Source organism: Gorilla gorilla, chromosome 2, assembly GCF_029281585.2.
Source record: "Gorilla gorilla gorilla isolate KB3781 chromosome 2, NHGRI_mGorGor1-v2.1_pri, whole genome shotgun sequence".
Classification (NCBI taxonomy): domain Eukaryota; kingdom Metazoa; phylum Chordata; class Mammalia; order Primates; family Hominidae; genus Gorilla; species Gorilla gorilla.
Window position 1 is genome coordinate 109,801,228 of NC_086017.1, and position 16,007 is coordinate 109,817,234.

Genomic DNA, 16,007 nt, shown 5'->3' on the forward strand with positions numbered 1-16,007 from the left:
GTCAATCAGCAAATATTTATTGTCTATGTGTAAGCCACCAATATATTAGATTCTAGGGCATAAAATAAAATAAGATATAGTTGCTGTCCTTTAATTGCTCACAGTTAGAGACTGGGATACAAGTTCAAGACCTCTCTAGGAGCGAGAGTCACAGGATGATGAATGCTAGAATAGAGAATCAACGTGATTTACATCTTTTCTGCCAAATGTCAGAATTGGTCTTAGAGATGGGGTATAAGAGGTGGAGTCTGCAAATGGGGATCCAGTAATTCTATTTATGGGTAAAGGAAGGTTGTAGAGGTCAGGAAGAGTAAGGGCCTGCCTCTTCTGGAACAGCATTTGCAAGAACATAGAGATGGCATTTTCAAGTCTTGGCAGATATTTCCCTGCTCTGAATCCTATCATAGCTTGAAGAGAGCAGGGGAAGGGCTATGAACAGTTGTAGTTCTCTTTTGCCCTCAGCGAACAGGGACTTCACACATTTTAGTTAATCTGAAGATCAAAGAATGTCATGGGAGAAAATATGTTAAAAGCAAAACAATCCTTTTGAAATTGTGGGAAACCATCCGAGGAAAGACAAACATGTTTTTCCTCTATTAGATCATTTCTCTAGAAAGGAAAATCTTGATGATTTACTTACCTTCTAAGTGATTTTTAAATAATTAGTACCCATATGTGATTTCTGTCTCTATTTCATTATGATACTTTCTTGACACCTATTGTTCACATGAATTCTAAGGATGCTGCCAAAACAAATTTGTCATCTTACATGCTATGGGATAAAGTTATAAAACAATGTAACCAATATTAGCAGATTTCCTTATTCCAGTCTTCCAGATTTTGAGTTTGGTTCATTGTTAAGGGGTCTATTAGGAAGCATGCAGTCAACTCTGACCTAGGAATCAGGAAATTGGGTTTCAGTCCTGTCTTTCCCTTTCTTGCTGTGTGACATTGGCCAAATCTCTTAACGGAAATTGGTTTCCTCAACTCCAAAATGCTTAGTTCATGCAGATGTTATAAATCTTAAATGAAATGATGAGGACATTAGTACCAATATTTCAGGTTGGAATCTACAACCTCTCCAAATGCCATCCCACCTTTCCCTCAGCCTCATTCCCACATGATTCTTCTACATATCCTTCCTCTCAGCAAAACAAGATCACATTTGATTGACCCTGGGCACTCTTGTTTAGAACATTTCCCTTCTATTTTCATTCAGGAACACTTCTGTTATTTCCCACTACCTAGAAAATAATGAATGAGGATACAAAGTGACTTTTCTCACTTGTTTTCTTGATGAGTCTGGTCCAAGTAGAGGAGCTGGTTACCTTTTTTCTAAAACATTTGACTTTGGCTTTAGCCAAAATTTAACAGTATGTTTCTCTCTCTTTTTTCCTTAGTTTGGGTAGATCAGAAAGAGTGGTTTTAATAGGGTACTTTACAGTTAGCAACTTACTTGAAGAGCTTCTATGTTAAAATTAGTGCTTCTGTCAGAAATAGATAAAACATTTAAAATGTCTAGAAAGATTTCAGTTTATTTCAAATTATTGAGGGACTAATGGGCTATTCTCCATCAAAGTTCCTCAGGGACATACTGCTCTAATTATATGTATTGATTATTCTATTTTTCTGTATGCTTCTTAAGTAGTAATGATTTTTTCCAGAATATGCCTCTCTTATGTTTAATTGTTAATAAATATGTTACTAACAAAGTAAAATTATTTATTGAGAATCACAATTATGTACCAGATATTTAAAATAATATCATATGACTAGCCCCATTATAGAATATTAATCAAAGTTCAGAAAGGCTAAGCAAATTATCCAAGTTCAACCATAAATATTATTTTCCTGTTGGGGTTCAAGCGCAAGTCTACCTGACTCTAAAATGCAAACTTTTTCTATAATACCTTGAGGCAAACTTCAAATTATAACCTCAAAATGCTTGACTTATCTGTTTTAAATGAGGAGATATTTTTGTCTCCTGGGCTTGACACATACTTGGTGCTCAATAAATATAGAATAAGTGAAGAAATGAGTCATACTTATACCCAGAAAGAGCTGTGTGTATATTTTAGAAAGACACTAGAAGCTCTTGGGAGCATGTGGACAGTTGTGGCTGCTCCTGAGCTGACACTAACTGCTCATGACTCCTCTGTGGGAGAAGTAGGTGGTTTCCTAGAGGAAGAAGTTTGGGTAATGAAGCCACAGAGATTTGCTGATACATTTGCTAGGCACGACTTCTGGTCATTTAGAAAGCTATTTTGTGGCTTCATCAATAAGGTATTCCCCAGCTGTGTTACTCCTTTGCATTGTTATCTCTTTCCCTGGAATTGAAGGCTTCCTGGTCTGAGGCAAGGACAATTATTCCCTCACTGCCAACCCGGATCTCTGGCTGCAGTAATGAGCAGAGGAAGTAAGTAATACCGGGCAACCAATTTTTTTTGTATGGCATGGGATATAACTAATCCTTTGATTCTGAAATGTCATTGGTGTGTAAGATTATCTGAGCATTCTCAGTAATAATGGGTACTACTGTTTGCAGAAATTAACAGATGGAAGCTGAAGTTCTCATTGCCTGGGAGTTATATTTTCTTTCATGAAAAGTTTATTATTTTCTGATTACAAAATAATACATAGGTGTTAAAGAATATAATAAAGAGGAAAATTGAAAGAAGAGAAAAATATCATTTACAATTTCATCACATTAAATAAGACCACTATTGCTAACATTTTGGTAGATTTTTCTACTACTGCTGGCATTTTTTGGTAGTTGATATTGTATTATACATATAAGTTTTACTTCTTTTTTTGTCTGTTCACTTAGTATTCTGTGAATACTTTTCTAAGTGATTAAAAACGTAAAAACTCTTCTGAATAATTTTTTACTTGATGTTATAGTTACCCTCAATATTACTGTAAAGGCTTTTAAATATAAATGCATGATGATTATATACAATGTTCTTTTCTATAAATTAGCCATATCTGTCCAAGTCACATACCTTGTTGTTCATAGAACTAAGACTAGAAACAATTTGCTCTTATTGTTTAAAGGAATTGCTCTAAAGGAATAAACAAAGTAAATTTTCTTGGTTTAGTTTTTTCACATTCTTGCTGAAGGCTAATATTAAAAATAAAATTGGGATTTTGATTAAAATTAAAATTATGTACTCTTAAAGAAGTGCTTCACTTAGTATATTCAGTCATTTTTTTCAAGGTTCCCACACGATCATTCTGTTTTTAATGAGCTGAATGCAAGGAAAGAACAATGCCAGTAGTATTCTCTACTGGGATTTATTTTGCCTGTTAAAGAATACATCACCTTTGTGTCTGTATCAGATGGAATAGAAGCAGATTTTTACTGACAAATGATACAATATTATGGCATCTGCTATAGGTTTGTAGAACTGGGTTATGTTGTGGTTTTAATTATAACAATTTGATCTATAGTTTGAGTATGAACACTGAGATCTCCCCTTCCAAACTTTTCTTGTCATTTTTTACAGATGAAGAAATAAGAATGGAAGCATAATCATTTGTCCGAGGTCACAGAGGGAGATGATTACACAGCTGGAATGTAAGCCTCAGTACTTTACTGAATCCTTGGCTTTGTCCATGGGCCCAGCTACAGGCATAAAGCTTTTCTCTTCCCCAGCAGTGACTTTTGAGTACCAGCTTTCAAATTTATTTGACATTGAATCTAAGCTTTGTGACCAGTATGTAGCAGGAGAAGAAGGGGAGGAATTACTTATCCTTTGGCATACATTAGCATGCAAATAAATCCTTTCTCTGCATTGTGGAAGGGTCTGAAATTATCACATATACAATGTATCTTTTATCAATGGCCTTGCATACAAATTTTACTTTGAAGAATCCAGATTTAGAGGTCTTCTCCAAACATTTGCATTTGCATTGTTTCTTTTTCTTAGGATCAGAACTTCTACCTATTGTCATTTTAAGAAAAAAGATCATGAATTAATTAATTTATTCATTATTTACACCCTTATATTCTCTCCCAAATGTTTTAATGTGGCTTACATTGTATACATGTACACAATAAATCTTTATATTTAAATAAGTTATAATCACAGAATGAGAATATTATTACAACCACTCATACTCATTCAAATAGCTTGATTATATATTGAGCTTTTCTTTTAGTTCTGGGTTTTTTGCTGCCTAGTTTAAATCAGAATGGCATCTGATTTAATTAATGGAAACTGAGTTTATTTGATTGATGGAAACAAGATGATTTCAAGTGTGATGCGCTTTTTCTGTACTAACATTTGAGACACATTTATTACAACTGGCCACTTCATAATGGGCCATAAGCGTTGTTTAAAGACAATGTCTACTATTGTTTGAAAGCTAAGGAAAGATCCAATGCTACCAGATGTATATTGGCTGAGAAATGATCAGCTGAAACTACAGGCTGAAATGCTGTATAAGGTAGGCAATAAAATTAGAGAATGTTTGCCGAACCCACTAAGCAGCAAAGAGGACCCAGCTTAGAAGTAATGTAAATTTTAAAGCTCTTTACCAGTGGCAAGCTAATTTGAAATATTAGAAGTTATTATTTGTTTTATGTTTCTCTCTCTAGCAGTATAGTTTTTAACCAGCTTGTACGAGCTCTTTTGTTAGTAATGATATCAACCCTTCTTCTCTAAATTAGTTGTTTGCTTATTTACAATTTCTGAATTTTTCTCAAACATGACAATGATTCTGATGCAGTGGTTCTCAATCAGGGGTAGTTTTGTACTCTAAGGGACATTTTGGCAATGTCTGGAGACATTTTTTAGTTGTCAGAACTAAGAGGACTGTGCTCTGGGCATTTAGTGGTTAGAGGACAAGAGTGCTGCTAAACATCCTATAACAGACAGGGTGTCAACCACAACAAAGAAGTATCCAACTCCAAATGTCAATAATGCTGCAGCCGAAAAACCCTGGTCTAAGGAATCATCATCCTGGTGTATTTTTTTTTTCCAGTAGTTTGGAAGAATGTGAAGAATTCTCCCAGAATTTTTCAAGATATTCCAAGTACCTATTTATTTTATAATCCTTGAAGACTTACTAAGTACCCATAAACTGGTTGAGGAAAGCCAGTTTCAAAATAAATATGAAATCATATTTATTTTTCTCTGATTAATCAAGGTCATCATGTTTTTAGATGCCCTGCAAAGAAAACTGGTCAAAATGTAAGACTGGCCCTCACATTAAATCATCCAAACTAGTAACACTCCTCTAAAAGGCTTCCCTCTTGGAACATTCTTGACTTTCACATAATCAGTAGGCAACCTCCTTAGTCAAGGAGTCCTCTCTAACTGGCAAACCTATCATTTGGAAGAATGATCTTTTCTTCTTCCTTTCTGACTTTAGTTTCAGACAGCTAATTACAAGTCCTTGTTCCTCCGTGACCTAGACCTGTGACTTAAGGCAAATTACAATACCTTTTTTTCATGCCTAATTTTATTTAAAGATTTGAAAACTGTATTGCAATATAACTGACATAAACTAAATTGCACAAAGTATAAAATTTAATATGTTTGGATATATGTATACACTTAAAAAACTTCACCACAATGAAGATAACAAACATATTCATTACCTACAATGAAGATAAAGATGTTCATCACCTGCAAAAGCTTCATTTGCCCCTTTGTAATACCTTCCACTTGTCCCTCCCTGCCTCTTCTCCTTGTTCTCAAGCAACCACTCACTTGCTTTCTGTCACTATAGATTAGTTTGCATTTTAAAAGAATTTTATAAACTGGAAGAGTCACACAAAATGTCTTAGGGAATTTTTTTCACTCAGTATAATTATTTCAAGATGTATTCCTGTTGTTGAGTGTATCAATAGTTCAGTTATTTTGATACTCAGTAGAATTCTGTTGTATGGATAAACCCCAATTTATTTATCCATTCACCTAGTGGTAGACATTAGGATATAATACTTTTTCTTTCATCAAGTTTTTCACTATCTCTTGATGTTTACTTTTGTAAATGACTATTTTTCTGAGTGCACTGAGTGATAACCAAGCAAAACTCTTTGAAAATCTCAAACAAAACTCTTTGAAAATCTACCCACCAAAAATATTGCTGAAATATAAAGTTTTTGTGAAATTTGACGCCTCACTTTGGACCTCAAAGATATTGGATAAACATGAAAATGACTACTTCTAGTATCAAAAAAACAATAAAAATAGAAGAAATAATTATACTACTAACTGCCTAAATCATCAGCCATTTTTCTTACATTTTTTAAAGCAATTGGTCTTCTCAGATTCTCAGTTGGAGGGAATGAGATTTCTTCCCACTTGGGAAGTGGGAAGCAGTAGGTAAGATAAAAATCACTCAGGAAATGTGAAAAGACTTGGCTTAAGTTGGGTAACTGTGCAGCTGAAAATTAGAATAATAAACTGCCTTTTTAACCTGGATGAAAATTTTTTTACATTTCATATTTCAGCATTCTAGAACTCTTTTGGAGGGCTTCCATCTCTCCAATTAGTTGCTAGTAAAATACAAAAACTCTGCTTCTTGCAAGGTGTTTGATTTGGAAGATATTCATTAACAATTACTCACCAGGAAAAAGGAACACTCTTTTGATCTTACTAGTTCACCTTTCTTAAGCTGATTTAAGAGCTCCTCATCATGGTGCCCATGAGTGCTACATCAAATAATACATGTCAAAGCCCTAAAATATTAAGCAATTTCTGGTTAATAAGGAGTTTTTGAACAGAAGGAAATCTGTAACACTGTGAGCTTTTCGGTCTGGGAGTTAAGCAGATATAAACAGGACGAGGAAAGAATACACAATAAGCAACTTATCTAGTTAATTTTCCACACATTCCTAGACATTTGTGAGTGGATAACCTGGGCTTTTATTGTCCAACTGTCATTTTCACTGCATCAATTTAAAAATACAGCTGAAGAGCATGTTTTATTTAGAGTTTGTTTTTAAAACTAGCCAGTTAAATTGATCAGTTGTTAGATCTGACTTGATTACATCTAAGATATTCTCACAGGAAACTGGTTATGATAAGAACTTAAGTTCTATCATCTGCTTATGGTAACTTAGCACAAGAAGCATTTTTTGAAGGCCCCTTTCTTATCTTTTATTATTCGAAAATGAAAAACATATTTTTCTAGTATTACTGAGAAACACCAAGGGACCCACCCAACTCCCAGGCTACTCACTGTTCTTTCTCTTAATTGCTTTTGCATCATGTCCAAGTCTGAGCATTTGCACTGAACACATGCTTGATAAACTCTGCTGGCTGAAGATGCTTGTCTGCTTTGCATTCCTCAGCCTGTGAAGGATTTTTTTTCTGCTTCACATACCTAAAGGGGCAAAGGTCAAATCCCCTCAGCTGCAGATGAGGTCATATTGCTGATCGCCTGCAGCTGATCACAGTAAAAACAAGTTCTCCCATGTGATCCATCCTCCCTATTTAGGAACAGTGATGTCATCTCTAGTGAGACAGGATGAGACATGCAACTTGTTTTAAATTGAACTACATAAATTTTTCTTCTGACTTCACTGCAATCTTTTATTTACATTTTAGCAGAAGGATTAGTTTGGTCATCGTTTCAAACTAAAAAACACCCATAAATGAAATAGAGGGAGATTATATTTTATAAGTAGTCATTCATATTAAGTTGAGCCACATGAAATTGCCATTTTTCTATGTAAAATGATTGGATATTGGCAATTTCATGGTTCATCCTAATACTTCCAAAGCACCTACCTCCTAGAATATTAAACAAGTTCTAGAATCAGGCAGACCTTAGTTTGAATTCCAACTCTGCCATTTACTAGCTGGGTGATCTTAAAACTTTAGGGTAACTTTCAGAACCTCACTTTACTAAATTAAAAAAAATGAATAACATAATATGTACCTCACATGGTTACAGCTAACACCTGTAAAGTCCTTAGGAAATCATTTGCCTACAGGAGGCACTCAATCCATGGTGTTAGTAACAATAGAATTAATACTGGTAGTGTAGTAACATAGGTCCCTTAGCCAAAGCCCTAGGGTCAGATGTGTTTCAGAGCTCATAACTTTTCTGATTTTAGAAAAATCAGAAAAGTTATGAGTGGTGCTTATACTACTGTATACTACTGTATACTTATTATATAGTAGTATAATATTATAGTATTATAATTATAGTATTATAATATTATACAGTACTATAATATTATAGTATTATATAGTAGTAGATATATTAGATGCTGTGAGGATATTATGAGTAGTGCTTATACTACTGTACTGTAGTGCTTATACTCAGGACTAGCTACATAATTTACAGGGCTCTGTGGTGGGGGTGGGGAAAGCAAGGTGTCTTGTTAAAAAATTATTAAGGATTTCATGATGCCACAGCAGAGCTTTTAGCCAAGTGCAGGGTCATTGTTAAGTGTAGGGCCCTGTGTGACTGCCCTGTTGTTTACATACTGTCTCAATATATACCCCCAGTGTTACAGATCTTTTAGAATTTGTCTAGTACATTTTCCAGTTTTCACCAGGAATCTGCCTCCCCACCCCCCACAAAAAGTGAATAAAAAGAAAGGAAAAAGAAAACAAATAAATAAAATATATGTATACCCACAGCAAGGTCTGAGGACAGTATTCAAACACATTAACGCTTCTCTAGGAAAATGTTTGAATATTGACACTAAGTGGAGTACATGACATGAAAAAATGCTCACCATCACTGGTCATCAGAGAAATGCAAATTAAAACCACAATGAGATACCATCTCACACCAGTTAGAATGGCAATCATTAAAAAGTCAGGAAACAACAGGTGCTGAAGAGGATGTGGAGAAATAAGAACAATTTTACACTGTTGGTGGGACTGTAAACTAGTTCAACCATTGTGGAAGTCAGTGTGGCGATTCCTCAGGGATCTAGAAATAGAAATACTATTTGACCCAGCCATCCCATTACTGGGTATATACCCAAAGGACTATAAATCATGCTTCTATAAAGACACATGCACACGTATGTTTATTGCGGCACTATTCACAATAGCAAAGACTTGGAACCAACCCAAATGTCCAACAATGATAGACTAGATTAAGAAAATGTGGCACATATACACCATGGAATACTATGCAGCCATAAAAAATGATGAGTTCATGTCCTTTGTAGGGACATGGATGAAATTGGAAATCATCATTCTCAGTAAACTATCGCGAGAACAAAAAACCAAACACCACATATTCTCACTCATAGGTGGGAATTGAAAAATGAGAACACATGGATACAGGAAGGGGAACATCACACACTGGGGACTGTTGTGGGGTGGGGGGAGGGGGGAGGGATAGCATTAGGAGATATACCTAATGCTAAATGATGAGTTAATGGGTGCAGCACACCAGCATGGCACATGTATACATATGTAACTAACCTGCACATTGTGCACATGTACCCTAAAACTTAAAGTATAATAATAATAAAATAAAAAAAAAGAACAATTGAAAAAAAAGACTGTAAATATCTTCCTGTCAGTTCAGGTCAGATTTACCACCAAATGCGTTTACCACAAACTTAGGAAAACCTTGCAGTTTTCAGAACATTTTGGATCTGGAATTTCAGATAAGGGATTGTAGTGGGGTTTACATTGTATTTTCCAGGCTAGCCACACATTGGGGGTTTATGTAAAAGACCTGAAGGTCAATCTGAGAATATTGAAGCCAAGGGCAATTGGGTTCCAATCCTGTTTTTACACATAGTAGTTGTGAGACTTTAGGCAAGACACTTTGGAGGCAGGGTTATAATGTGCTTCCCTAGGAGCCTTGGCTGAAGGGATGGGAGGGAAATCACAGCCTTCATTTACTGGTGGATGGATGGGCAGCAAGCTTCTAATGACAACAATAAACATAACCAAACAATGCCCACCACCCCAAAAAAGCAAACCCAACAATTTGACTTCCTCTTCTACTTTATTTAGAGTTCTGCCTTCACTTGCCATCTTCTGATGCCTCTCATCATGGTGTTAACTGTCATGCTAACATATTTTCTTTACAAATGTGCTCTTAATACAGAATGTGACCAGGGAGTGAAGCTGTGTGATATGGTTTGAATCTATGTCCCTGCCCAAATCTCATGTCGAAATGCAATCCTCAACGTTGGAGGTGGGGCCTGGTGGGAGGTGATTGAATCGTGGGGGCAGACCCTTCATAAATGGTTTAGCACCATCTCCTTGGTGTTGTTCTTGTGATAGAGTTCTCAGAGACCTGGTTGTTTAAAAGTGTGTTGCTCCTCCCTCCTGACCCTGCCACTGCTCCCACCTTGCTAGACACCTTGCTGTCCTTTTGCCTTCTGCTGTGATTGGAAGCTTCCTGAGGCTTCGCCAGAAGCAGAAGCCACTATGCTTCATGTATTGCCTGCAGACCCATGAGCCAATGAAACCTCTTTTCATAATGAATTACCCAGTCTCAGGTGTTTCTTTATAGCAGTGTGAGAATGAACTAACACACTGTGCCTCCTGTCTAAGCATCCATCCCAGCTCTGTCTTTGGCCAAAATTTGAGTCTGTGGAATAATAATGGGTGCCATTTATTGCAACTTACCATTTTGGTGAACAAAGGGCAGTTCCATCCATGTATAGTAGGGGCTTGGAATCAGGTTTCTTATTGGAATCTATGATGTATTTATCAGGAGCTATATATACTTGTATTATCCCACAATGACTCAATGAAATGATTCCTGAGGCAAGCAGTCTTAATGAAACCAAGTTGATTTTTCTCACAATGCAGAAAGAAATCAGATTAATTTAACCTGTATCATATTTATTATTTTATTAATTATGTAATCTTCTTAGGATATAAAATAAGTGGACAGAATTTTTAAAAGTTTAAGAGGATGGGATTTTACTGGAAAACCGCAAAACACTTGAACAGAAAGAGATGCACAGACGTACACTAGAAAAAATACTATACCTTAATATCCTTACAGATTAAGAAATAAAATAGTTGATAGAATTGTCCTAGTGGAGCATGAGACAATGAAATCATTTCAAGCATGCTGGAGTGAGAAAAATAAGGTCAGAACCTGTATTTCATCCATTTGCATCCTAGAAAATGAGGCTGCCTAAGAAAGCAAGCATGACCAACTCCAATTATTTTTTGCAAGCGGCATGTGCAATTGTGCTATCATTCAATAGAAGTTCAAAGTAGGAAAGTACCTTATTATGGTTGAGAATACACCAAGAAATTTCCAGTTGAAACAACTGGATTGTTAAACTGAATGAAAATATTCAGAAATGAGTGTGTTTACCATAAAGTATCTAAATTCTAAATGCAAAACATCTGAACGTAAGTTATCCATGTAATAAGCAGAAGTGAGTATAAATAATACAATCATTGAGACTGAGAAAGAGGTGGGTTATTTGATAAGAACTGCAGATGACTGCTTTCCCCAGGAAAGATATGCCCTTCAGTAACCACCTACTACCATGTCTACCCTTACTTTTCGGAGGGAATAGCAGACTCTTCATAACCTCTAGAGCCCTTTCTTGTTTTGTGGGAGGTATGGGATGCCATGACTCCCTTGAAAAATCTGCACTTACCTTTTATGGGAGGAGTCTCATGCTTCACAATGTCTAGAGATTTGGAATTTCTAATTTTTTTTCATGTTTCACAGTCTTCGTTCCAATCTCTTAATATGGTATTCATTTTACTCTTTAAAATTCCTCCCTTGATTTTACCTGCTATTTGTACAGTACATGTACAAGTTTAAAAATAAGAATAGCCATGCTTATATCGCATGGACTCTGTGCTAGGCACTGTTCTGAATGCTTCACGGGTATCTATTCATCTAACCTCACAATGTCTCTAAGAGCCACCTTAATGTTTACCATCTCCATCTTAAAAATGAGGAAACTGACTTACAGAGAGGTTAAGCACCTTGCATCACTAATAAGTGGCAGAGCCCTGATTTCGATCCAAGGAGTCTGGTTCCAAAATCTTGCTTAACCACTCATGCTACTGTTCTTACCTTAGCAGACTTTCCCTTAGTAGGTTATTTTATTGGTGCCTTTAGTCCTGAATCATTTTATCCCTTTATGTTTGGAAAGTATTCAATTCTTATAACAAACCAGAAATAAATGCCAAAATCGTCTTTGAAATCTTTTGAACTTCTCCTATTTGAGACATTTTTTAGGCCTATCATCATGGACTTAACTTTCCCAACAGACTTGGATTTTAACAACTTCAGCACAGTGTTGCTGTAACATTAGATACTGTGAAGGCACAATGGGACTCACCCACTTAGATTTCTGTGACGGGGCTTACTTCACACTCTAGACTCCAGAATCTTAAAACTTTTTTTTTGAGATGGAATTTCGCTCTTCTTGCCCAGGCTAGAGTGCAACGGCACGATCTCCAGAATCTTAATTTTAATGGGCAGTTAGGGTCAATCCAGTCAAATAATTTATTTAACAAATACCTGGAAGGGTTCTTAATCTTAGAACTTTAGGAATACAAAAATTTTTTTTGAGAATCATTGCACTCACATTCTGTATTTAATTACATACAGTTTATTCATATATGACAGTTATCAATTTATTGCCCCTTAGCTCCAAATTTACTCTCCAATATTTGTTCTGTGATAAAGGAAGGAATTCTTGTAAGCATCTCCTTTACAGTGAGGATGATGTTCAACATCCTCAGTAGAGGGCACTAGAAGGACATAGGAGGCAAAAGGGGATCTTCTGCTGCTTCCAGTGATTGTAGGGTCAGTTAGTGGTGTGATGATGAAGACAGGGTTGTGCTGTGTCCCAGCCAAAAGCCCAGAATATTTGGCCCCTACACAACCTTGAAGCTCCTGCCTGACCTGGTGATCAATTTCCTGGTCCTTATTGACAGAGACACTAGGAAACACTGCACTCTAGGCCTCTTGTCCTCAGGGTATTTGTTCTTCTCATTACTCCTATGTCTCTAACCACTTTCTGAAGCTCACTTATACTTTCACCATGCCTGGAAGGTTGACTCTGCTTGCCAGCGTGCTGGCCACTGGCTGTATAAAGCGTGAGCCCCAGAGGGTTGTTTCCTGCTTGCTCAGTGACTGCAGAAGATCTGGTCCAGGCAAAGACGAAACCTCTCTGCTGTCTACTGGGCTGCAATCTTACTTTTTCCAACCCAGACTTGGGGAGAAGTCACACGTTCCAAATTTGGCCTTTCTTTAGTGCTCTCCTCATCCTACGGTAGCATATTTAGCCTTAAAAATATTTTATAGTTACACTTTGACCATAGTTTAATAACTTTGTATATTAAACTTCCCCTGTTTAAATCACTATATGATTTCTGACTCCTGATTGGACCTGAACATCTATATGATAAATATATACAATAAAACAGAGAAGATATTCAATAGATTCTGGTGTCAGACCATTTCTTTTTTACTAGGAGTTTCCAGCCCCATAGCTCTTTCTTGGTATTCTTCATTTGTTTGTTTCATTCATAGTAGACTTAATTTTTTTGTAGTTAGGTTTACAGAAAAATGAACAGAAAAATGAGCAGAAAATACAGATAATTTCAATAGGACCCTTGCCCTCTCCCTTCAGTTTCCTCTGTTATTAACATCTTTCATTAGTGTGACATATCTGTTAGAATTGATAAGCCAATATTAATGCATTACTGTGAAATAAAGTCTATAGTTTACACCCAGTTGTACATTCTGTGTTTTTTCAAATGTATCTGTCACTGCTGTATCATACAGAATAGTTTCACTCCCCTAAAAATTTTGTCCCTCCTCCTGACCTCCTGAACCCCTGACAACCACTGATCTTTGTACTATCTTCAGTTTTGCCTTTCCCAGAATGTCATATGGTTATATTGATACGGAATATAGCCTTTTCAGATTGACATCTTTTACTTAGCAATATATGTTTAAGGTTCTTCCATGCATTTTCATGTCTTCGCACCTCATTTCTTTTTATTGCTAAATAATTCATCATATCTGGATGTACCACAGTTTATTTTTTTTACTTCCAACTTTTATTTTAGGTTCAGGGGTACATGTGCAGGTTTGTTATATAGGTAAATTGCATGTTGTGGGGGTTTGGTATACAGATTATTTCATCACCCATGTAATGAACATAGTACCTGAGTAGTTTTTTAATCCTCTCCCTCCTCCTACCCTCCATCCTCAAGTAGAACCTAGTATCTATTTTTCCTTTCTTTGTGTCCATCTGTACTCAATGTTTAGCTCCGACTTATAAGACAGAACATGTGATATTTGGTTTTCTGTTCCTGCATTAATTTGCTTAGGATAATGGCTTCCACCTCCATCCATGCTTCCGCAAAGGACATGATTTCATTCTTTTTTATGGCTGCATAGTATTCCATGTGCACCGCGGTTTCTTTATCCATTCACCTATTGAAGGACAGCTTGGTTGTTTCCAAGTTTGGGAAATTATGAATAAAACTGCTATAAATATTTATGTGCTTTTTTTGCATAGACAAAATTTTTAAACTTCTTTTGGATAAATACCAAGGAGCATTATTACTGGATCTTGTGGTAAGAATGTTTAGGTTTTAAAGAAATTGCCAAAGTGTCTTACACAGTGACCTGTACCATTTTGCCTGCGTGCCTGCCTTCCTTGCTCCAATTTTCTTTCTTTCTTCTCTGAAGACAACTGTATAATGTGGCACTGCACAATCTCTCTCTAACCAAAGGGTGCTACCCCAGTGTTCTGCTGAAGATGCTCTACCTTCTTTTCTTGTGCCATATAGTGACCTCTGCTTGCTGTGACCCTAGAAGGGGCTTTAAAGTTGGTTTGGAAGGAGGATGCTTAGGCCTGCTGTATCACAGGAACATAGATCCTCCTTTTCATTCAGGATTGTGACACTTGCTGTGTAATTCAACTGCAGGATATAGCTTCCCTTCATTAAATCAGCTTCTTAATTGTTGGCAGAATTGGGAACCTTGGAAAATAAAGCCAAAAGGTTATGGAGATATTAAGTGGAAAACAGCTAGACATTTAAAAATATACAGTTCCTGAAGGACACTCCCTGAATGTCTATACATTAGAGGTTCCTGTTGGTTGAGGATGGCTAATAGTCTCCCACAGAAAAGAGCCAATGAGGACTCATCAATATTCCAGAATAAGCTTTGGATTTGGAGGTTTGAGAGAGGAGTGAGTTATGAATATGTAAGGAAAGCTCTTATTTCCTTTGCGCATGGAACTATTTTATAATTCAGCCTCATGTGTCTCCTAAAGCCTGACAGCTCTCAGTTGACTCTTCTCTGATCTCACAGCTTCCTGCATTCTCCTTCATCCTTCCTCAAAACAATTATGCTCTAGGCATTGAATAGAAAATTCTCTGCTGTTCAACATGCCATAAAATGAGAAGAACTAGGGAGAAGCATTCATTTCTTGCTTATACCACAGAAGAATTAAGATGGAAAAAATGGGCATGAGATTCCATGTTTTTCCTTAGGACAGTATTTCCCTCTGCTGGTGAAAGCCTGTAACTTTTTTATCACCAGTTAATGTAGCTTGAAAAGAAGTAATCAACCAGGATTGTCATTTGAGTCTATTCTGGGGAATCATTTGGTGTTCTCTTGCACATAATGTGTAGTTTTTAGAATATAACAAAACTGCAGTGGAAATGATGTGTTACCTCTTCTTATTTTTTCACGTATTCAATTCTAAAATATCCTTTCCCAAACAATGCTCTGGTGTCTGGGAGAAACTGCATTTATTTCACCAAATGAGCATCTCTCTCTCAGCTTGTGGTTTACTTTCCTCAGAGCCCAATTAATTATAATTTAGAAGGGAACCTCTTTTAATGCTTATCCCTGAAAACTCTCCTCTTTCTCTCCAGAGAATTAATGGTGTAATTGTATTCCATAGAGTTTGGAAATAATAGGTGTCTCACATCAAATTCAGTTGACATAATAAGATCCTTGTGATTTTTGTAACCTGAAGCTATTCCACAAATTTCTCTCTTCTGAGGGAGGTTAACTCAGACAGTCCTAGAGGAATTGGGCTGTTATAGTGC

General features: G+C 36.3%; 1 long non-coding RNA gene and 1 other non-coding gene across 3 annotated transcripts in view; both read left to right on the forward strand.

Moving 5' to 3' along the window:
* Positions 1 to 2,041: 2,041 nt before the first annotated feature.
* The window catches only part of LOC129532408 (uncharacterized), a 260,609-nt gene continuing 246,643 nt past the window's right edge, over positions 2,042 to 16,007 (forward strand). Inside the window, exons 1-2 of one of the 2 annotated variants that reach the window (XR_008678144.2) lie at positions 2,042 to 2,416; positions 3,507 to 3,577. This is a non-coding gene — a long non-coding RNA (uncharacterized lncRNA). The remainder of the gene's footprint in view (positions 2,417 to 3,506; positions 3,578 to 16,007) is intronic. The other variant, XR_010132672.1, reaches the window with a different exon arrangement.
* On the forward strand, positions 8,469 to 8,531 carry LOC115934172 (U7 small nuclear RNA). The gene has a single exon (XR_004069998.1). It is a non-coding gene; the product is annotated as a U7 small nuclear RNA (small nuclear RNA).